The 24,573-nt window shown below is 40.6% G+C and overlaps 1 protein-coding gene across 1 annotated transcript in view; it reads left to right on the forward strand.

The window, feature by feature from the left end:
- The window catches only part of LOC133623019 (guanine nucleotide-binding protein subunit beta-like protein 1), a 124,623-nt gene that overhangs the window by 23,255 nt on the left and 76,795 nt on the right, over positions 1-24,573 (forward strand). The window contains exon 3 of the mRNA XM_061985925.2: positions 8,410-8,555. The gene's annotated coding sequence lies outside the window, so the exon portion shown is untranslated. The remainder of the gene's footprint in view (positions 1-8,409; positions 8,556-24,573) is intronic.

Consider the following 24,573-nt stretch of genomic DNA (forward strand, 5'->3'; position numbering starts at 1 on the left):
TAGTAAAATAAAGGTCAGTTAAAATGTATACTATATTATGAATATGTGTACCGTTTTAGCTAGCTTTCTGACATACTGTTAGTTGTTTACCTCAGTGGTCCCCAACCATCGGGCCGCGGCCCGGTACTGGTCCGTGGATCGATTGGTATCGGGCCGCACAAGAAATAATTTTTTTTTTTCTTTCTTTTTTTAATTAAATCAACATAAAAAACACAAGATACACTTACAAGTAGTGCACCAACCCAAAACAACTCTCTCCCCCCTTTTGTTCTGGGCATTGAACATGAAGACTCTTCCTTCACTGTTCCGAGTGGCCATGAGAGTCTTGGCAGTGCCTGCCTCCAGTGCTCCAGTGGAGCGAGTTTTCAGCCATGGTGGCATCATACTACGCCCCCATCGTGCACAAATGACTGACAGACTCTTGGCTAATTTGGTCTTTTGCAAATACAATGCAGCATAGGGCCCTGACATATAAAAAGTACAACTTTTTTGTTATGTTCACGTGTATGTCATGTTTTTTCAATGTTAACACTTTTGTACAAATAAGTACATTTGCACTTTATTTTTCAATGTGTTTGTTCTGTAAAGGAATGAGTTAATGTTTAAAATGACTGGTTAATAGTGCTATTATAAAGTGCAAAGTCAGCACAATTTTCTTTCCTGCAATTTAAAATGCACTTGTTTTAATAAATAAATACAGCGTTTGAAAAGCATACACAATCTGTGTTAATATATTAGTCTGTGGTTAAAAGGACTTGAAAGGACTCGAAACTCAAAATGCAGGACTTAGGACTTGACTTGAGACTTTCCAGTCTTGACTTTGGACTTGACTCGGGGCTTGCCTGTCTTGACTCGGGACTTGACTCGGACTTGAGGGCAAAGACTTGAGACTTACTTGTGACTTGCAAAACAATGACTTGGTCCCACCTCTGCCACATACTGATATGTTAAAAGTTCTAAGTGTTGTACGTGCATATAAATGTTTTAAATTATTTTTTCCTCTAAGGTTATATTTCTCCTCTTTAGTCGAGAAGAATTGTTGTACATTCTTTGTTAGCAGGTTATAGTTTGCTTTGTACATCATTTTAGCTGTTTGCAATTTTACCAAATCACCAAACTTTAATATTTCTGACTTAATAAATAAAGGGTTTGTGTGTTCTCTATATCCAACATTATGTATTATTCCAACTGATCTTTTTTGTAACACGGTTAGCGAATGTTTTAATGTATAACATTTGTAGTTATTTCCCCATATTTCTGCACAATAACTCAGATATGGTAACACTAGCGAGCAGTAGAGAATATGTAGTGATTTTTGGCCCAGGACATATTTTGCTTTATTCATTATTGAAATGTTTTTTGCCACCTTATGTTGTATGTTTTGTACCGTATTTTCCGCACCATAAGCCGCCCTGGGTTATAAGCCGCGCCTTCAATGAACGGCATATTTCGAAACTTTGTCCACCTATAAGCCGCCCCGTGTTATAAGCCGCATCTAACTGCGCTAAAGGGAATGTCAAAAAAACAGTCGGATAGGTCAGTCAAACTTTAATAATATATTAAAAACCAGCGTTCTAACAACTCTGTTCACTCCCAAAATGTACGGTAATGTGCAAATGTGCAATCAATAACATAATGTTGCTCGAACGTTAATGTCACAACACACAAAATAAACATAACGCTCACTTTCTGAAGTTATTCATTCATAAATCCCTCGAATTCTTCTCCTTCGGTGTCCGAATTAAAAAGTTGGGCAAATACGGGATCCAAAATGGCCGGCTCCGTCTCGTCGCAGTTCTGTGAATCCTGCCTTCCGGAAAGCTCGGACCACAGTTGTGACCGAAATATCCGCCCAGGCATTTACGATCCACTGGCAGATGTTGGCGTATGTCGTCCGGCGCTGTCTCCCTGTCTTAGTGAAGGTGTGTTCGCCTTCGGTCATCCATTCTTCCCACGCCGTTCGCAGTCGTGCTTTAAATGCCCTGTTGACACCAATATCCAGCGGTTGGAGTTCTTTGGTTAAATATTGCCTTAAGTTTAAATTCTGCGTTATACGCGTGTCGCTTAGTAGGAGCCATTTTGTGGTCTTTACAGATGTAAACACACAAATGAAATGAAACGCAATATCCGGGGGCTTCCTCTTCTATGGGGGCGGGTGGTTGCTTACAGTAGAAGAAGAAGCGCTTCCTCTTCTATGGGGGCGGGTGCTTACCTTGGCGGTTGCTTACCATAGAAGAAGCGCTTCCTCTTCTACGGGGAAAAAAGATGGCGGCTGTTTACCGTAGTTGCGAGACCGAAACTTTATGAAAATAAATATTTATATTAATCCATATATAAGGCGCACCGGGTTATAAGCCGCACTGTCAGCTTTTGTGAAAATTTGTGGTTTTTAGGTGCGGCTAATAGTGCGGAAAATACGGTATATGAGATTTCCAGTTCATTTGATCATCTATTAATACTCCCAAAAATCTAGTTTCTTTTACCCTTTCTATGTCTACTTCGTCTATTTGTATTTGTGTATGATGCTCTTTTCTACTATTACCAAATTCAATAATATATTCACTTGCAAACTACGGCGTCTGATTTCCTTGCTTAATCCATTCCATCATTTAATTCCACATATGGATATGCTAAATGTCTTAAGTAATGTACGTGCGTACACATGTTTAAAAGCTTGCTTTGTGCCAGTGACGTGCGGTGAGGTTGATGGCTGGTGAGGCACTGACTTCATCACAGTCAGATTTACAAACATATGAACCCTGAAGAGTATCTTATTCACCATTTGATTGGCAGCAGTTAACGGGTTATGTTTAAAAGCTCATACCAGCATTCTTCCCTGCTTGGTACTCAGCATCAAGGGTTGGAATTGGGGGTTAAATCACCAAAAATGATTCCCGGGCGCGGCGCCGCTGCTGCCCACTGCTCCCCTCACATCCCAGGGGGTGATCAAGGGGATGGGTCAAATGCAGAGGACAAATTTCACCACACCTAGTGTGTGTGTGACAATCATTGGTACTTTAACTTAACTTTAACTTTACACATACAAACTGTAGCACACAAAAAAAGCACATTTAATTAAAAAAAACTTTATTATGGTCTTACCTTTATGTAATATATTGGGTTGGAGGCAATAACCAGGCGAGGTGATGAAGTATGTCTCTTTACTGTAGACTTCAGAACAGACTCAACACACTTGACGTAAATCGTTGGCCAACCAAAAAGTAGCCACAGTACGCTATAGCCAACATTCACCAGGAGATGGCAACAGACAAACATAGATCACTCTCTTACATTCCTCCCCTTTTAGAAATGTAGAATTAAGTTACTCAAAAGAAATAAACAACCCAACCAAAAAAATGCAGCAGCTCAATAAGAAGCCAAAAAGTGCAAAAACAATAATGTTCGTGTTGGAGGAGTTGTGAATGAATGAAATATGAAATCCGTGCTGCAGTCTGCAGGTGTACCTAATGTTGTGGCCCCGCAGTCATTCACAACTCCTCCAACACGAACATTATTGTTTTTGCACTTTTTTGGCTTCTTATGAAATAACTTTTTTAAATAGATTCAATCTTGCACGTGGAAAGTTTAAGTGTGGGCTTTAGTTGATATAACAATCCCGTCAGGGGGTGCATTCTACAGCGGGAGTGCATTCTCTACCACCAGGAGGCGGGATTACTGCGAGCCTCACACAGTGCGTCTTTGCAGCAGTTTTATGATCGCTCAGCACAAGAAATACTTTACACACATACAGTTGTTGACAAAATACACTGTACATTATATACCTCAGCTAACTAAACTATGGAAATGTATAATATAATTCATATAGCAATACGGTCTCACTGCACAGCAGGCCAGCAGTTAGCCGAGTAATTGCGCAATCCATGTTGAGGCACAACTGAGTGACGTGATCACCGCACCGTCTCTTCTCAGTATTTGAACGGCAAATGTGAAAATTCAGCGATTTTGAATAAAAATAATCTAAAACTGGTGAAGTTAAATGGAAAATAACTTTATAGTATAATCACTGGATACATTTAACAATTAAATATTTTTTTTTTCTTTCCATGTCACTGCTTTGTGCATCATTTTAGCTGTTGTAGCTAGGGGTGTAACGGTACACAAAAAATTCGGTTCGGTACATACCTCGGTTTAGAGGTCACGGTTCGGTTCATTTTAGGTACAGTAAGAAAACAACAAAATATAAATGTTTTGGTTATTTATTTACCAAATGTGTAAACAATGGCTTTATCCTTTTAACATTGGGAACACTATAATAATTCTGCCCACGTTAATCAACATTAAACTGCCTCAAGTTGTTGCTCAGATTAAATAAAATGACAAAACTTTTCTTCTACATATAAAAAGTGCAACATTAAACAGTTTCAAGTCAACTCATCATGCTTAATTTATTACAGCATTTGGGAAGCCTGTATTTTTATTATGTAGATGTTATATTTTTATCAACATGTAATAGCAGGGACCCTGCCATTCAAAACTAGGCTGCTGCATTACTAATTAATGTAACTATAGCTGAAAAAATAGTACAATAGCAATGAACACCATGGAGTTCATGTAGGCTTAATGGATGCAGTTACATTATTATATCAACTATCAGAGACAGAAACTCTTCATTTAACATAATGTCCTTTTTTGCTGCTTCAACACAGCTCAATCAACACAGAAAAAGGTAAAGTGAAATAACAGACAGACAGGGCTTTGCTGTCCGTAACACACACACACACACACATACCACAAAATTAGCCTTCACCTCAAGCCAGGACTGCGAGCGAGCTGAGCTGCCTTTTATATTTCTAGAACAGGGGTGCTCATTACGTCGATCGCGAGCTACCGGTCGATCTCAGAGGGTGTGTCAGTCGATCACCAGCCAGCCATTAAAAAAATAGTCCTAAAAATGGGCGATCATAAATCTTCACTATGACGTCACTTTTGTCACTTGATTGACATTCACGGCACCCGAGGGTCTTCTGAGATGACGCTGGCTGCTGCCAGCTCATTAAAATTACCGACTGGAAGGCGAGAAACACTTTATTTCAACAGACTCTGGCGCCGTACCTGTCGTCAAAACTCCAAAGACCGACTGCACAGTTGCACAATAAAAGCGCTGCTTCATCCTGCCTGCGCTACCAAAATAAGAGTCTCAGAAAGCTGGCGTGCACAAGCTAGCAAGCTACGGAGTTTGCCAACAATGTATTTCTTGTAAAGTGTATACAAAGGAGTACGGAAGCTGGATAAATAAGATGCCAAAAACCAACCACTTTCATGTGGTATTAGACAGAAAGGAGGACTTTTTTTCTCCTCCATTCGAAAATGCGGACGTTATCATCACCACTGTCTGATTCCTATCAATGCAAGTCATCAGAATCAGGTAATACACCAACTTATATTCTTGTCTTCATGAAAGAAGGGAATCTATATGTGTTAATTATGCTTGTATTATCTCTAAACACTTTGAACTTATTAACAATATTAACTATATGTGTTAAACATGCCTGTATTATCTTTAAACACCTTTAACTTGTTAACAATATTAACTATGTGTTAAACATTCTTGTGTTATCATTAAACACCTTTAATTTATTAACAATATTAACTATATGTGTTAAACATGCTTGCATTATCACTAAACATCTTTAACTTGTTAACAATATTAACTATATGTGTTAAACATACTTGTATTATCATTAAACACCTTTAACTTGTTAACAATATTAACTATATGTATTAAACATGCTTGTATTATCATTAAACACCTTTAACTTGTTAACAAAAACATATGTTTCATAAATAAGTAAATATAAATTATATATATGAATGAGGTAGATCCCCACGACTTGATCAATTGAAAAGTAGCTCGCCTGCAGAAAAAGTGTGAGCACCCCTGGTCTAGAAGGTCAACGGGCTCATAGTGATGTTACTAGTAGTTGACTGGGAGGTGTTTATTATCATTTGGGGAGAGTCCGCTGCCTGATGCTTACCTGCTAAACGCTAAGCACTGACTACATGCGCTCTGAATACGCACTGCTGATTGGCTGTTACCGCTCTGTTTGTAACCAATCAGATGGTTGTGTGGGTGGGACAATGCTGGGTGCTGTGTAGAGTACCAGAGACAGGCAGAAGGAAGCGGAGCAGCTTGTTAAGACTTTAGCTTAGCTTAATATGTTCGTGTGGGAACTCGTTCGGTACACCTCCGAACCGAACCGAAACCCCCGTACCGAAAGGGTTCAATACAAATACACGTACCGTTACACCCCTTAACTTGTACATGATTTTATGTTTGTATGTTCTCTATATCCAACATTATGTATTATTAGGGACCGCAATGTCCCTTTGGGACAGAGGACCCTATTGTAATTGTAAGGTTTTATTATTATTATTCCGCTGCCTTTTTGAGCTGTAATTTGACCCCCTTAACATGCTTCAAAACTCACCATAATTGACACACACATCAGGACTGGCAGAAATTGCCATTTAATACAAAAACCAAGTCCCAAAACTCAAAATTGCGCTCTAGCGCCCCCTAGGAAGAAACGCAGACAAAACTGCTTGTAACTTTCAGTAGGAATGTCGTAGAGACATGAAACAAAAACCTTTATATAGGTATAACTTAGAACTAGATTTCATACATTGACATTTTTCAGCAAAAATCAACAGGAAGTTAGCAATTCCCCCTTCAAAACCAAATTTTAGTAAAAACAGTCACTTTTGCCTCTTTGAGCTGTAATTTGACCCCCTTAACATGCTTCAAAACTCACCAAACTGGACACACACATAAGGACTGGCAAAAATTGAGATCTAATTAAAAAAAAACAACCCCAAAACTCAAAATTAGGAAGAAAACACAGACACAACTGCTCCTAGGAAGAAAACTCAGACAAAACTGCCTGTAACTTCCAGTAGGAATGTCTTAGAAACAAAAACCTCTATGTAGGTCTCACTTAGACCTACATTTCATATATTGACAACCCCCAGCAAAAATCAACAGGAAGTTTGCAATTCCCCCTTCAAAACAAAAGTTTTGTAAAAAAACGGTCACCTTTTTTCAAACATTATCTCCTCTGAGCGCGTTTGTCGTGTCGGCTTCAAACTAGCACAGGAGAGAGATTGAACCCTTCTGATTAAAAGTTGACCAAAGAGTTTTAATTACTGCTCCGGTTTGGATTTTATGTGCCGTCAAAGTCGGTCCCGTCCATCGCTCTTTGCAGCTTTAATTCTAATTGATTTTATTTGTAACACCGTTAGTGAATGAAGTGCACATTTGTAGTAGTTTCCCATATTTCTGCACAATAACTCTAGTGAGCAGTAGAGAATATGCAGTGTTTTGCTTTATTCATTATATTCACATGTTTCTTGCTATTTTATGCTGTATATTTTTACATGAGGTTTCCAGTTCATTTTATCATGTATTATTACACCCAAAAATGTGTTTTCTTTTACCTTTTCAATATTTACTCCATCTGTTTGTACTTGTATTTGACTTTCCCTTCTACTGTTACCGAATAGCATTATTTCAGTTTTACTGATATTCAAAGAAAGTCTTTTGAATTTGTTAATTTTTTCTGTTAGTGTTATTACCTTACAACATTCTTTTTGTATTGTTCCAGTTTCACGAATTCCTCAGTAAACTCACCAGACACAACTGCACCTAGGAAGAAAACTCAGACAAAACTGCCTGTAACTTCCAGTAGGAATGTCTTAGAAACAAAAACCTCTATGTAGGTCTCACTTAGACCTACATTTCATATATTGACAACCCCCAGCAAAAATCAACAGGAAGTTTGCAATTCCCCCTTCAAAACAAAAGTTTTGTAAAAACCGGTCACCTTTTTTCAAACATTATCTCCTCTGAGCGCGTTTGTCGTGTCGGCTTCAAACTAGCACAGGAGAGAGATTGAACCCTTCTGATTAAAAGTTGACCAAAGAGTTTTAATTACTGCTCCGGTTTGGATTTTATGTGCCGTCAAAGTCGGTCCCGTCCATCGCTCTTTGCAGCTTTAATTCTAATTGATTTTATTTGTAACACCGTTAGTGAATGAAGTGCACATTTGTAGTAGTTTCCCATATTTCTGCACAATAACTCTAGTGAGCAGTAGAGAATATGCAGTGTTTTGCTTTATTCATTATATTCACATGTTTCTTGCTATTTTATGCTGTATATTTTTACATGAGGTTTCCAGTTCATTTTATCATGTATTATTACACCCAAAAATGTGTTTTCTTTTACCTTTTCAATTTTTACTCCATCTATTTGTATTTGTATTTGACTTTCCCTTCTACTGTTACCGAATAGCATTATTTCAGTTTTACTGATATTCAAAGAAAGTCTTTTGAATTTGTTAATTTTTTCTGTTAGTATTATTACCTTACAACATTCTTTTTGTATTGTTCCAGTTTCACATATTCCTCAGTAAACTCACCAAGACGTCACCGTGGAGTTATTGAGTCTGTTGGAGAGCGAGACTCCGCAGCTAGTGGGTCCATGAGGATGACGTCTGTTTTGTTTTACTGCCGTGTTACAGACACCGTTTGGAATTAAGGTATGGAAATGAACATTTGCAAAATCTTTCTGTGTAAATAACTCATTTCACAACATATATATCTGCGGCTAATATATGAACAGTATTTTGTTTTCTAAAATGTAGTGGGTGAGGCTTATATACTGGTGCGCTCTATAGTCCGTAAAATACTGGTATATTCCATCATAACAACAACATGACTGCAAATTAGGGCTGGGCGATATGGCCTTTTTTTAATATCTCAATATTTTTAGGCCATATCAGGATACACCATATATATCTCCATATTTTGCCTTAGCCTTGAATGAACACTTGATGCATATAATCACAGCAGTATGATGATTCTATGTGTCTACATTAAAACATTCTTCTTCATACTGCATTAATATATGCTACTTTTAAACTTTCATGCAGAGAGGGAAATCACAACTAAAAGTGTATTTATTAAACAGTTATTAAGCAGTGGCACAAACATTCATGTCATTTCCAAAACAGAAAGTGCAAGATTTGTCAGAGACATTTTAAAACAAGCTATTAGTCATACTTGCCAACCCTCCCGGATTTTCCGGGAGACTCCCGAAATTCAGCGCCTCTCACGAAAACCTCCCGGGACAAATTTCCTCCCGAAAATCTCCCGAAATTCATGCGGAGCTGAAGGCCACGCCCCCTCCAGGTTTATTGTTAGGCAGTTTCATTAACGTCCTCCCAGCACGGCAACAACACACAACAACAGCAGTCACGTTTTCGTCTACCGTAAAGCGGTTTGTCTGCCGTAAACAGCAATGTTGTGACACTCTTAAACAGGACAATACTGCCATCTACTGTACATGCATATGTGACAATAACATCTAGGGCTTTTAGAGAGTGCAGTGCACAACTGCGCACACAACAAGGAGACGAAGCAGAATGCACCATCAGAGAGGGTGTTCAGCATGGTTAGAAAAATAGTGACAGAGAATAGAACAAGGATGGACAATTCAACCCTTAACTCAACAATGAGTAGATGAGTGTTATGTGTGTGTATATGTGTAAATAAATGAACACTGAAATTCAAGTATTTCTTTTATATATATATATATATATATGTGTGTGTATATATATATATATATATATATATATATATATATAATAAAATAAATATATATATATATAGCTAGAATTCACTGAAAGTCAAGTAGTCAAGTATTTCTTATATATATATATATATATGTATATGTATGTATATATATATATATATATATATATATATATATATATATATATATGAAATACTTGACTTGGGGAATTCTAGCTGTAAATATACTCCTCCCCTCTTAACCACGCCCCCAACCACGCCCCCCGCCACTCCCACCCTCCACCTCCCGAAATCGGAGGTCTGAAGGTTGGCAAGTATGCTATTAGTGCACTTTTGTGCATGATGTCACTAAGATGACATATCAAAACAACACTAAATTAAAGTGCACTTTTTGTACAGAACACCACTATAATAGTTTAAAACAAATAAAGTGCAATTTTGTGCATGATGTCACACAAGATATTTCAATAAGTGTCAAATAAAAATGAGCTGCATAATAGGAAATCAAATAGTGTATGTCCTTCACTATGTGGTAGGTTCCTGCGGACGTTATCTCCTTCTGTTGTTGACTATTTGTTTCATACGGTGTTGATCTGGAAATTGTTGCTTGGGCATTTTGTTGGTGTGGCACCGGCCGGAGATGTTGACATGCGGAGTTTCAAGCACTCTTCATTCTCTAGCGGGTGACTTTTCAAATGATGCTACATATTAGCAGTAATGTTACTTTTCGTAGCAACACTTTTGCCCCACACTTGACATATTACGGTTGTCTGTTCGACATATTCCCGCTTGAAGCCAAACCACCGCCAGACAATGGACCCCTGTTTTTTTTCTTGGGAATTAATTCTTCCTTCATTTGTTACCAGATTCGCACCTTCTTTCTCTCGTATTACCACTCGCACCACAGCTAACGTTACCCATGCAGCTACCTCTCTGCTCCGCAAGGGCGTATACGTATGTGACGTATGTAAGAAGGTGCTTGTTTTATTGAGAAGGAGAGACAAGAAAGAGTAAGAAGAGCATGCAGTGTAATGCCCGCAGCTAAAAGCAACTACGTGAGAACGTATACTCGAATATCACGATATAGTCATTTTCTATATCGCACAGAGACAAACCCGCGATATATCTCCCAGCCCTAGTTGTGAGTCATACCAGCCGAGTCATACCAAAGACTATAAAAATGGGACCCATTACCTCCCTGCTTGGCACTCAGAATCAAGGGTTGGAATTGGGGGTTAAATCACCAAAAGTGATTCCCGGGCGCGGCCACTGCTGCTGCTCACTGCTCCCCTCACCTCCCCATTTGACCCACCCATGGGTCAAATGCAGAAGACAAATTTCACCACACCTAGTGTGTGTGTGTGTGACAATCATTGGTACTTTAACTTGAAATTTTTTGACTTAGACTTCCTTTTATTGTCATTCAAATTTGAACTTTACAGTACAGATAAGAACAAAATGTTGTTGCATTAGCTCGTGGTAGTGCAGGATAAAAAGAGCAATAAGGTGCAGATATAAATAAATAGATTACTGTACAGATATTTATATTGCACTTATTGCATAGGCATCCACGTTTATGTATGTATAGGATAGGACTTTATTGTCACTGCACAAGTGCAACAAAACTATGTTTTCAGCACAAACCCGTTCAAAATTAGACAAACAGTGTACAGCGTTACAGAACAGGAACGCTGATGGGTCGCCACAAAGCGCCCCGTAAAAGATGGGAAGAAGGTAAAATGCTGGGGAAGGATGAGTAAAAAAATACAATCTAGACTGGGCTCCTAAGGGGGCCCAGTCTGGAGTATGTATGTATATTTATATGTATGTTATATTGTCTTTATATTCCAGCGAGTTAATCTGTTTTTGGGGGGAATTGAGGGCATTATTATGATGCGTTCAAGATACTATTCATATAGAAAGACCGAGCTGGTTGTGTTTGGTGTGGATGAACCTGACTAGACCATACAGAGGGCCCCGCTCATCCTTGTCAAACACACAGAGGTGGGTAGAGTAGCCAGAAATTGTACTCAAGTAAGAGTACTGTTACTTTAGAGATTTATTACTCAAGTAAAAGTAAGGAGTAGTCACCCAAATATTTACTTGAGTAAAAGTAAAAAGTATGTTGTGAAAAAACTACTCAAGTACTGAGTAACTGATGAGTAACATACACACTCATATCATATATATATATATATATATATATATATATATATATATATATATATGTATGTGTGGGGAAAAAAAATCACAAGACTATTTCATCTCTACAGGCCTGTTTCATGAGGGGGGTACCCTCAATCGTCAGGAGATTTTAATGGGAGCATTCGCATACCATGGTTTATATAGGGCACAGAGTGGGTGGGTACAGGCTGGCCTAGGGGCGTGGTGATTGGTTCATGTGTTACCTAGGAGGTGTTTCCGTCTATGGCGGCATGTTGTTACAATTTTTTTGTGCCATAGACGGAAAACACCTCCTAGGTAACACATGAACCAATCACCACGCCCCTAGGCCAGCCTGTACCCACCCACTCTGTGCCCTATATAAACCATGGTATGCGAATGCTCCCATTAAAATCTCCTGACGATTGAGGGTACCCCCCTCATGAAACAGGCCTGTAGAGATGAAATAGTCTTGTGATTTTTTTTCCCCACACATACATATATTGCGCTCTACTACGGTATCGAGCACTATTTTTTGGATAACCTTATTAAGACATATATACATATATATATATATATACATACATACATATACATTGATATACACAGTATATAATTTATATGTATTTATTTTGCTGTTTTTGTTTACATGTTAAAGGTGTTTTAATGAATATACATGCATGTTTAACACATATAGATTCCTTTCTTTAATGAAGACTAGAATATAAGTTGGTGTATTACCTGATTCTGATGACTTGCGTTGATTGTAATCAGACAGTCGTGATGATAACGTCCACGTTTTCAAATGGAGGAGAAGAAAAGTTCCTCCTTTCTGTCTAATACCACATGAAAGTGGTGGGTTTTTGGCATCTTATTTGTCCAGCTTCCATATTCGTTTTTATACACTTTACAAGAAATATATTGGCGTCAAACTCCGTAGCTTGCTAGCTTGTTTGTGCTGGCTTTCGGAGACTCTTGTTTTGAAAGCGCAGGCGCGATGGAGCGGCACTTTTATTGTGAAGACAGGAACGTCCTCATGTGCGGTCAGTCTTGAGGCTTTTGACAGGATGTACGGTTGAAATAAAAAAAGTATATTTTTTCCTTCACACTTTTGATTGATTGATTGGAACTTTTATTATTAGATTGCACAGTACAGTACACATTCCGTACAATTGACCACTAAATGGTAACACCCCAATAAGTTTTTCAACTTGTTTAAGTCAGGTCATGTGACCACCTGGCTCTGTTTGATTGGTCCAACGTCACCAGTGACTGCATCTGATTGGTGGAACGAAGCGAAACGTCACCAGTAAGGCAGGCACTTTGAAGGTCTGTCTGACAGACCAAAACAAACAAAGCGTGCATTAACAGATCGATAAAAATTAGTAGCGAGTAGCGAGCTGAATGTAGATAAAAGTAGCGGAGTAAAAGTAGCGTTCCTTCTCTATAAATATACTTAAGTAAAAGTAAAAGTATGTTGCATTAAAACTACTCTTAGAAGTACAATTTATCCCAAAAGTTACTCAAGTAGATGTAACGGAGTAAATGTAGCGCGTTACTACCCACCTCTGCAAACACATTAGCAATGAACTAGATCGGAAGTTGTGAGCAAGGCCCTTTGGTCCAACACAAGTGACCTCACTTGCAAACTCTTGTCTTCTCTTCCATAAGTGAAAGCTCAAAGTAAAGTGTGGTTAAAAAATGTGTAACAGTATTAGGGGTGTAACTGTACATGTACTCTGTTCGTTTTCAGACATTTCAATACGCAGCCTTTACTTTGGTACAGAGGCATATTACATGTCCTTGATGTACGCACTAAAAGTGTTTCTTGCGTCATGCGTTTACTCGGCAATCGGATACTACCACAAGTGATGCATTCACTGCGTGGGTAAGGGACCTCCAGATTGTACATTAAAGCAGCCATAAAAAGAGGAGGTGTGAAAGTGTGCAGCCTTGCGTGAGACATGACCAGCGTAGCATTTTATTGTATTATAAACTTATCAAAGAGGCTGTTGACCAGTGACTATGCAGTACCGGTACACCCCTCTTGTTAGAGCCATGTGATTATCACTACTACCGCATATAGCATCTGACGGTTCAACAGCCTTCCCGGTAAGGTCTATTCAGGTGTACTGGAGAGGAGGCTACGCCGGATAGTCGAACCTCGGATTCAGGAGGAACAGTGTGGTTTTCGTCCTGGTCGTGGAACTGTGGACCAGCTCTATACTCTCGGCAGGGTCCTTGAGGGTGCATGGGAGTTTGCCCAACCAGTCTACATGTGCTTTGTGGACTTGGAGAAGGCATTCGACCGTGTCCCAAGAGAAGTCCTGTGGGGAGTGCTCAGAGATTATGGGGTATCTGATTGTGGCAATCCGCTCCCTGTATGATCAGTGTCAGAGCTTGGTCCGCATTGCCGGCAGTAAGTCGGACACGTTTCCAGTGAGGGTTGGACTCCGCCAAGGCTGCCCTTTGTCACCCATTCTGTTCATAATTTTTATGGACAGAATTCTAGGCGCAGTCAAGGCGTTGAGGGTATCCGGTTTGGTGGCTGCAGGATTAGGTCTCTGCTTTTTGCAGATGATGTGGTCCTGATGGCTTCATCTAGCCAGGATCTTCAGCTCTCACTGGATCGGTTCGCAGCCGAGTGTGAAGCGACTGGGATGAGAATCAGCACCTCCAAGTCTGAGTCCATGGTTCTTGCCCGGAAAAGGGTGGAGTGCCATCTCCGGGTTGCGGAGGAGACCCTGCCCCAAGTGGAGGAGTTCAAGTACCTCAGAGTCTTGTTCACAAACGAGGGAAGAGTGGATGGTGAGATCGACAGGCGGAATCGGTGCGGCGTCTTCAGTAATGCAGACACTGTATCGATCCGTTGTGGTGAAGAAGGAGCTGAGCCGGAAGGCAAAGCTCTCATTTTACCGGTCGATCTACGTTCCCATCCTCACCTATGGTCATGAGCTTTGGGTTATGACCGAAAGGACAAGATCATGGGTACAAGCGGCCGAAATGAGTTTCCTCCGCCGGCTGGTGGGCTCTCCCTTAGAGAGTGAGAAGCTTTGTCATCGGGGGGGGGGAGCTCAAAGTAAAGCCACTGCTCCTCCACATCGAGAGGAGCCAGATGAGGTGGTTCGGGCATCTGGTCAGGATGCCACCCATACTCCTCCCTAGGGAGGTGTTTAGGGCACGTCTGACCGGTAGGAGGAAAAGGGTGGAGTGCCATCTCCGGGTTGCGGAGGAGACCCTGCCCCAAGTGGAGGAGTTCAAGTACCTCAGAGTCTTGTTCACAAACGAGGGAAGAGTGGATGGTGAGATCGACAGGCGGATCGGTGCGGCGTCTTCAGTAATGCAGACGCTGTATCGATCCGTTGTGGTGAAGAAGGAGCTGAGCCGGAAGGCAAAGCTCTCATTTTACCGGTCGATCTACGTTCCCATCCTCACCTATGGTCATGAGCTTTGGGTTATGACCAAAAGGACAAGATCACGGGTACAAGCGGCCGAAATGAGTTTCTCCCGCCGGCTGGTGGGGCTCTCCCTTAGAGATAGGGTGAGAAGCTCAAAGTAAAGCCACTGCTCCTCCACATCGAGAGGAGCCAGATGAGGTGGTTTGGGCATCTGGTCAGGATGCCACCCAAACTCCTCCCTAGGGAGGTGTTTAGGGCACGTCCGACCGGTAGGAGGCCACGGGGAAGACCCAGGACACGTTGGGAAGACCATGTCTCCCGGCTGGCCTGGGAACGCCTCGAGATCCCCCGGGAAGAGCTGGACGACGTGGCTGGGGAGAGGAAAGTCTGGGCTTCCCTGCTTAGGCTGCTTCCCCCGCGACCCGACCTCGGATAAGCGGGAGAAGATGGATGGATGGATGGTTAACGGCAAGCTGGGTCAAATAAAATAGAATTTTAGTGCGAACAATCATGTTTTCTTTTCATTTTGTTTTCTGTTTAATAGCTTTAAAACACACCTGTTTCCATTAGCGTCCTGTAGGTGTAATAGCCACATGTCACACTACTTTTGTCCATATAGTGTATTGTGTTTGAATAGTTGCACAATGGACATGTTTTCCACACTTAAGCTTTATGGACATCTCTGCTGATTTTCAGGCCATCACACTAGAAGACGTGTTTATGTATGACACTTAAGTTATTGACCCTCTTGTGTTCCTTTATCCTGTAGTGTCCAGGTAAATGGAGGAAATGGATGATAATGCAAACAGATAAGCAGCCTGGTACCTGTTGACCACAGACAGGACCTGCTAAGTCAGGGCCTTCTGACATGGTGCTCCATCAGTGCTTGCCTCAATGACACCCACAAGGCATTGAGGTCTTATCTGCAATGGCCCCTGCTTAGCATTCACGCCATTCACGCGAACAATGCTACCTCTTCCCGCTCAGTGGATCTGTGACTGACAGTGGGTGTTGGTGCACTTGTGTCTGACTTCAGCCTCTATCTGACGCGGGGGGCTGTTTATCCAGTTCAAATCTCCCCACCGAGACACAATAAAGGGCTGTGCGGTTTCCTAACCTCTTCCCATGTTGTTTGTCCAACTGGACTTTTATAATGGACTGCCTCTCCTTTCTGCAAGTTGGTTTCCTTCTCAGAAGTGTCTGTACTAGTTGGGGGGAGGAGGTTCCGGAGGAAAGGAGTCGCAGAGGTTGTTTAAACCAAAAAGCCCTGCAGTGGCAGATGCCACATTAGACTTACTATAGGTGACATTAGGGCTGGGTACCCTTTACATATGAACCCATTTGGTACCAATTCTCTGGGAATCAATACCAATACTCAACTGTACTTTTGTGTGTGTCAATAAATGTTAATTGTTTGATAATTAAATGTATTTTTAATGTAAAATTTAAAAATGAGCTCATTATGGTCATTATCTTGCTTTTTGTATTTATATTTATGAGTCTCATTTGCTGGTATTCTATTATATATTATATAGTATAGACCAGGGGTCGGCAACCTTTACCACTCAAAGAGCCATTTTGACCAGTTTCACAAATTATAGAAAACAATGGGAGCCGCAAAATTTTTTTAAATTTTAAATGAAATAACAATGCATACCAAGTTTTGTTTTTTTGCTTTGTGCTATGTATAAACCAGGGGTCTCAGACACGATGCCCACACCTTTTTATGGAAGTTTTAAACTGGTGCGGCACGCGGGATTTAAATGAATAGCGGTTGTCAGCGTCATGCGTGCCGTGATGGTACAGCATATAGCGCCCCCTACAATCAGCGTGCCCGATCAGCTACATGTTGAATGGGGCTTCCGCTTGCTCACGTAGGTGACAGCAAGGCATACTTGCTCAACAACCACACAGGTTACACTGACGGTCGCGGTATAAAAAAAACTTTAACACTCTTACTAATAATGCGCCACACTGTGAACCCACACCAAACAAGAATGACAAACAAATTTCGGGAGAACATCTGCACCGTAACACAACATAAACACAACAGGACAAATACCCAGAATCCCATGCAGCCCTAACTCTTCCGGGCTACATTATACACCCCCGCTACCAAACCCCACCCACCTCAACCGACGCACAGAGAGAGGGGGGGGGCGGGGTTTGGTGGTAGCAGGGGTGTATAATGTAGCCCGGAAAAGAGTCAGGGCTGCATGGGATTCTGGGTGTTTGTTCTGTTGTGTTTATGTTGTGTTAAGGTGCAGATGTTCTCCCGAAATGTGTTTGTCATGCTTGTTTGGTTTTGGTTCAAAGTGTGGCGCATTATTAGTAAGAGTGTTAAAGTTGTTTTATATGACCACCGTCAGTGTAACCTGTGTGGCTGTTGACCAAGTATGCCTTGCTGTCACGTACATGTGTAAGCAGAAGATGTATGTTGTAGAACAAGTGTTGGGCTGGCACGCTATTAATACAGATTGTAGAGGGCGCCAAATGTTGTACCATCAAGGCACGCCCTTATTATAGCCGTAAGGGTGAAAATCGGTGAATATTAATCCCGGGAGTTTTCTGCGAGAGGCACTGAAATCCGGAAATCTCACGGGAAAATTGGGGGGTTCAGCAAGTAAGCTGCTGAGCCGCATCAGAGTGGCCAAAGAGCCGCATGCGGCTCCGGAGCCGCGGGTTGCCGACCCCTGGTATAGACCAAGAGTCCCCAAACTTTTTGACTATATATATATATATATATATATATATATATATATATATATATATATATATATATATGCAGTCGCAATCAAAAGTTTACATACACTTGTAAAGAACATAACGTCATGGCTGTCTTGAGCATACTTGCCAACCCTCCCGATTTTCTCGGGAGACTCCCGAATTTCAGTGCCCCTCCCGAAAATCTCCCGGCGCAACCATTCTCCCGATTTCCACCCAAACAACAATATTGGGGGCGTGCCTTAAAGGCACTGCCTTTAGCATCCTCTCTCACCCGAAAAGGAGACTATTATATATGTCTCCGTTATCCATAAGTTTATCTATAACCCATAAAGTAGGCAGGCACGGAGCTATTTCTCAGCGTGTGTTTATTCCAGCCGGCACGTTAATACACTGACACACAACATCCGGATTCCCATCATGCATTGCTTTCAAAAACTACGGCAAGTAGTAATGTCCAAAAACATAACAAAGACGAAGCAGAAGAAGGAAGGAATTCGGAGGTCTGAAGGTTGGCAAGTATGGTCTTTAGTTTCCAATCATTTCTACAACTCTTATTTTTTTTATGATAGAGTGATTGGAGCACATACTTGTTGGTCACAAAAAAACATTCATGAAGTTTGGTTCTTTTATGAATTTATTATGGGTCTACCGAAAATGTGGGCAAATATGCTGGGTCAAAAGTATACATACAGCAATGTTAATATTTGCTTACATTACAATTTCACTGCAATAAGGCACTTTTGGTAGCCATCCACAAGCTTCTGGTTGAGAATTTGACTGCTGCAGTTCAGTTAAATTTGTTGGTTTTCTGACATGGACTTGTTTCTTCAGCATTGTCCACACGTTTAAGTCAGGACTTTGGGAAGGCCATTCTAAAAACCTTAATTCCAGCCTGATTTAGCCATTCCTTTACCACTTTTGACATGTGTTTGGGGTCATTGTCCTGTTGGAACACCCAACTGCGCCCAAGACCCAACCTCCGGGCTGATGATTTTAGGTTGTTCTGATGAATTTGGAGGTAATCCTCCTTTTTTCATTGTCCCATTTAAAGCACCAGTTGCATTGGCAGCAAAACAGGCCCAGAGCATAATACTACCACCACCATGCTTGATGGTATGGTGGTCCTGGGATTAAAGGCCTCACTTTTTCTCCTCCAAACATATTGCTGGGTATTGTGGCCAAAACAGCTCAATTTTTGTTTCATCTGATCACAGAACTTTCCTCCAGAAGGTCTTATCTTTGTCCATGTGATGTCATGAGTTGTAGAAATTATTGGAAACTCAAGACAGCCATGACATTATGTCCTTCACAAGTGTATGTAAACTTTTGACCACGACTGTAGCTATACTGTTTCAACACAGCACCAAGACATATGTTACTACATTCAGTTTTTATACTCGCATTATGTAAAATGTTGTCACTTAACATGTTTTTCTCTCGAAAAAAAAGTAAGTAAGACAAACTAGACAATATCGAACCCATGCTCCCTGCCCAGACGTGTAAACCATGTCAACGATATGCCCTGAGATCGGTAGGTCGTGAGTTCAAACACCGACCGAGTCAAGTCGAGGTTGGTAGAAGGTGGAGATCGAACATTGGACTTTTGGGAAGGCCATTCCAAAACCTTAATTCTTGCCTGATTTAGCCATTCCTTTACCACTTTTGACGTGTGTTTGGGGTCATTGTCCGGTTGGAACACCCAACTGCGCCCAAGACCCAACCTCCGGGCTGATGATTTTAGATTGTCCTGATGAATTTGGAGGTAATCCTCCTTTTTTCATTGTCCCATTTAAAGCACCAGTTGCATTGGCAGCAAAACAGGCCCAGAGCATAATACTACCACCACCATGCTTGAGGGTATGGTGTTCCTGGGATTAAAGGCCTCACTTTCTCTCCTCCAAACATATTGCTGGGTATTGTGGCCAAAACAGCTCAATTTTTGTTTCATCTGATCACAGAACTTTCCTCCAGAAGGTCTTATCTTTGTCCATGTGATGTCATGAGTTGTAGAAATGATTGGAAACTCAAGACAGCCATGACATTATGTCCTTCACAAGTGTATGTAAACTTTTGACCACGACTGTAGCTATACTGTTTCAACACAGCACCAAGACATATGTTACTACATTCAGTTTTTATACTCGCATTATGTAAAATGTTGTTACTTAACATGTTTTTCTCTCGAAAAAAAAGTAAGTAAGACAAACTAGACAATATCGAACCCATGCTCCCTGCCCAGACGTGTAAACCATGTCAACGATAGGCCCTGAGATCGGTAGGTCGTGAGTTCAAACACCGGCCGAGTCAAGTCGAGGTTGGTAGAAGGTGGAGATGGAACAATGGACTTTGGGAAGGCCATTCCAAAACCTTAATTCTTGCCTGATTTAGCCATTCCTTTACCACTTTCGACGTGTGTTTGGGGTCATTGTCCTGTTGGAACACCCAACTGCGCCCAAGACCCAACCTCCGGGCTGATGATTTTAGCTTGTCCTGAAGAATTTGGAGGTAATCCTCCTTTTTTCATTGTCCCATTTAAAGCACCAGTTGCATTGGCAGCAAAACAGGCCCAGAGCATAATACTACCACCACCATGCTTGATGGTATGGTGGTCCTGGGATTAAAGGCCTCACTTTTTCTCCTCCAAACATATTGCTGGGTATTGTGGCCAAACAGCTCGATTTTTGTTTCATCTGACCACAGAACTTTCCTCCAGAAGGTCTTATCTTTGTCCATGTGATGTCAGATGAAACAAAAATTGAGCTGTTTGACCACTGCAGCTTATGCTGGACTAGTTCATAAAATTGTATTTCCACTATCTACAGGTAAAAGCCAGTAAATTAGAATATTTTGAAAAACTTGATTTATTTCAGTAATTGCATTCAAAAGGTGTAACTTGTACATTATATTTATTCATTGCACACAGACTGATGCATTCAAATGTTTATTTCATTTAATTTTGATGATTTGAAGTGGCAACAAATGAAAATCCAAAATTCCGTGTGTCACAAAATTAGAATATTACTTAAGGCTAATACAAAAAAGGGATTTTTAGAAATGTTGCCCAACTGAAAAGTATGAAAATGAAAAATATGAGCATGTACAATACTCAATACTTGGTTGGAGCTCCTTTTGCCTCAATTACTGCGTTAATGCGGCGTGGCATGGAGTCGATGAGTTTCTGGCACTGCTCAGGTGTTATGATAGCCTAAGGTTGCTCTGATAGTGGCCTTCAACTCTTCTGCGTTTTTGGGTCTGGCATTCTGCATCTTCCTTTTCACAATACCCCACAGATTTTCTATGGGGCTAAGGTCAGGGGAGTTGGCGGGCCAATTTAGAACAGAAATACCATGGTCCGTAAACCAGGCACGGGTAGATTTTGCGCTGTGTGCAGGCGCCAAGTCCTGTTGGAACTTGAAATCTCCATCTCCATAGAGCAGGTCAGCAGCAGGAAGCATGAAGTGCTCTAAAACTTGCTGGTAGACGGCTGCGTTGACCCTGGATCTCAGGAAACAGAGTGGACCGACACCAGCAGATGACATGGCACCCCAAACCATCACTGATGGTGGAAACTTTACACTAGACTTCAGGCAACGTGGATCTTGTGCCTCTCCTGTCTTCCTCCAGACTCTGGGACCTCGATTTCCAAAGGAAATGCAAAATTTGCATGGTTGGGTGATGGTTTGGGGTGCCATGTCATCTGCTGGTGTCGGTCCACTCTGTTTCCTGAGATCCAGGGTAAACCCGTGCCTGGTTTACGGACCATGGTATTTCTGTTCTAAATTGGCCCGCCAACTCCCCTGACCTTAGCCCCATAGAAAATCTGTGGGGTATTGTGAAAAGGAAGATGCAGAATGCCAGACCCAAAAACGCAGAAGAGTTGAAGGCCACTATCAGAGCAACCTGGGCTCTCATAACACCTGAGCAGTGCCAGAAACTCATCGACTCCATGCCACGCCGCATTAACGCAGTAATTGAGGCAAAAGGAGCTCCAACCAAGTATTGAGTATTGTACATGCTCATATTTTTCATTTTCATACTTTTCAGTTGGGCAACATTTCTAAAAATCCCTTTTTTGTATTAGCCTTAAGTAATATTCTAATTTTGTGACACACGGAATTTTGGATTTTCATTTGTTGCCACTTCAAATCATCAAAATTAAATGAAATAAACATTTGAATGCATCAGTCTGTGTGCAATGAATAAATATAATGTACAAGTTACACCTTTTGAATGTAATTACTGAAATAAATCAAGTTTTTCAAAATATTCTAATTTACTGGCTTTTACCTGTATAATGAACTATTTTAAATTATATGTATTTGCATCTACTTTGCTTTACTCATCATGCAGTCTCGCTCTCCTGTTTGGTTGAACTGATATCAGAGAAAGTTATCTCGGGATCCCATGCCTTCATAATTGCGCCTGTGAAGCAGGGGCATAATTAAACTTTTCTAATAAGCCCCTGTGATCAGTATGTCCCTTCTGCCTGATCTTATTTATGAATGGCAGATTTTGACAAGGGCACAGCTCAGGTGGAGAGCAGCTGATCATATGATACCAGCACTTGAGTCAAATGAGGAATGTGGACGGGACTCCCCCATCGTTGCTATCGCTGTAAAAACAAAAAACCCTTGATTGATGCCTGGTATCATAACCTCGGTCCCTCTGTATTGGGATGTTATGCGTTGAGGAGAAGAAAGGGTGTGGCAGGCGCACAGATAGTAGGTATGTTTGATCTGAAGGTCACCAGTCCTCTGCTGGTGTTGAGAGATCCTTGGCAGATGAGGTTGGCTCTTATTTAATAACATGAAGGGGAAGCGGACCTTTTTCTCATAATTAGGCCTAATTACACAGTAGGTGTGGACAGATAGCCCAAGAAGAGACAAACTGCCTTTATCCATGGACCTAGAGTCATATTACCGAGAGCTGCCTTATGTGTTACAGGAAGCAGGAGCCTCAACTCTTTTATTTCGCCATATTGAGTTATCTTATAGGCATGTTTTCAACCAGATAAGTAAGACCATGGCCAGATTACATCACAAACTCATTGCAGATAGTATTTTATCAGGCAGTTATAAGTAGGGATGAGCGATATTGTCTAAAATCTACATTGCGATATATACCGTATTGAGGCTTCCTGCGATAACAATACATTACACAGTATAATATTTGGTATATCAATGATAATAATAATGGAACGTTCTCCCTGACCACCTGAGGGCACCACAGACTGTGGATGCTTTTAAAAAAGGCTTAAAAGCCCTTCTTTTAAAAAAAAGTCTTTTTTTAGATATATGCACACTAGTTATAGCTATTTGGCTATTCTAGTTTTTTGTCATGACTTGGTCTTGGGTGTGTGCTTTTCCGGGATGCAACGGAAAGTTGGCTCGGGCGAGACGGGAATGTAAGTACATTTTTTTATTTAAAGACTATAAATACAACAAAAAAAAGGATCAAACAAAAAACACGCACAATGGCGGAGAACAAACTATGAAACCAAAAAGACTATAAACATGGAACAAAAACTTACTTGGCTTGGACAAAAATAGTTGCTTGAGGAATGGACATGGAAAGAATGGACAGAGCATAAATGTGGTGAGGTCGTCAGGACGAACAACAGAAAATGAATAGCTTAAATAACAGACATGATTAACGAAAACAGGTGCGTGACTCAAAACGTGAAACAGGTGCGTGACGTGACAGGTGAAAACTAATGGTTGCTATGGTGACAAACAAGAGTGCACAATGAGTCCAAACGTGGAACAGGTGAAACTAATGGGTAATCATGGAAACAAGACAAGGGAGTGAAAAGCCAGAAACTAAACAAAACATGACTTAAAACAAAACATGATTACACAGACATGACAGTTTTTATTTTTATTTATTTCTTATCTTTTTATTTTATAATTTTTTTAATACACTGTAGCACTTTGAGATTGTTTACTCAATATAAAGTGCTTTTTACAAGTAAAATCTATTATTATTATTATTAATAGAACCATTTTGAAAAGGGTTACAAAGGCTCCCAATTTGGCTGCTGACGTATGCTGTAACATATTAATATTGCATAATTTACGGTTGTATTATTTTGTCAAAACTATTATTAATCCACAGTACTTGTCAATTTGCTTTTAATAGCTGGTTACTTTCTGTTTTAACCTGGCTCTATTTACACTTCTGTTAAAATGTAAGAAGTACTTATTCTTATGTTGTTTGGATACTTCATATTAGTTTTGGGTAATACTACAAATTTGGGTATCCAATACCAAGTAGTCACAGGGGCAGTACTGGACATACCCATGCTGATACTGACACTTCAAATGTTCAAGATCACTGAATAATTACATTTTTAATCACAATTATAATCAGACAAAAACATAGTATATTTGAATATTTTACTACTATTGGCTCTGATTTAAATTCTTCTGTGTCTACGGACGTATTTCGGGAGTTGGTAAACAATAACAAAAACGACATAAGATCATTTGATGGTAAAAAATGTTGATTTAACCATTGTATTGACAGTCTAATTATACAATTCTTGGTATAGTTACTTTCGATATTCAAATTGATCCGTCCACCTCTGTTTACATTCAAGAGCTCTAACTTGCAAAAGCTCTATCATCGGACAAATGTATATAATTCATGTTGTATGTCCTTTATATCGCGCAACTTT

The sequence above is a fragment of the Nerophis lumbriciformis genome, linkage group LG12, assembly GCF_033978685.3.
Source record: "Nerophis lumbriciformis linkage group LG12, RoL_Nlum_v2.1, whole genome shotgun sequence".
NCBI lineage: Eukaryota > Metazoa > Chordata > Actinopteri > Syngnathiformes > Syngnathidae > Nerophis > Nerophis lumbriciformis.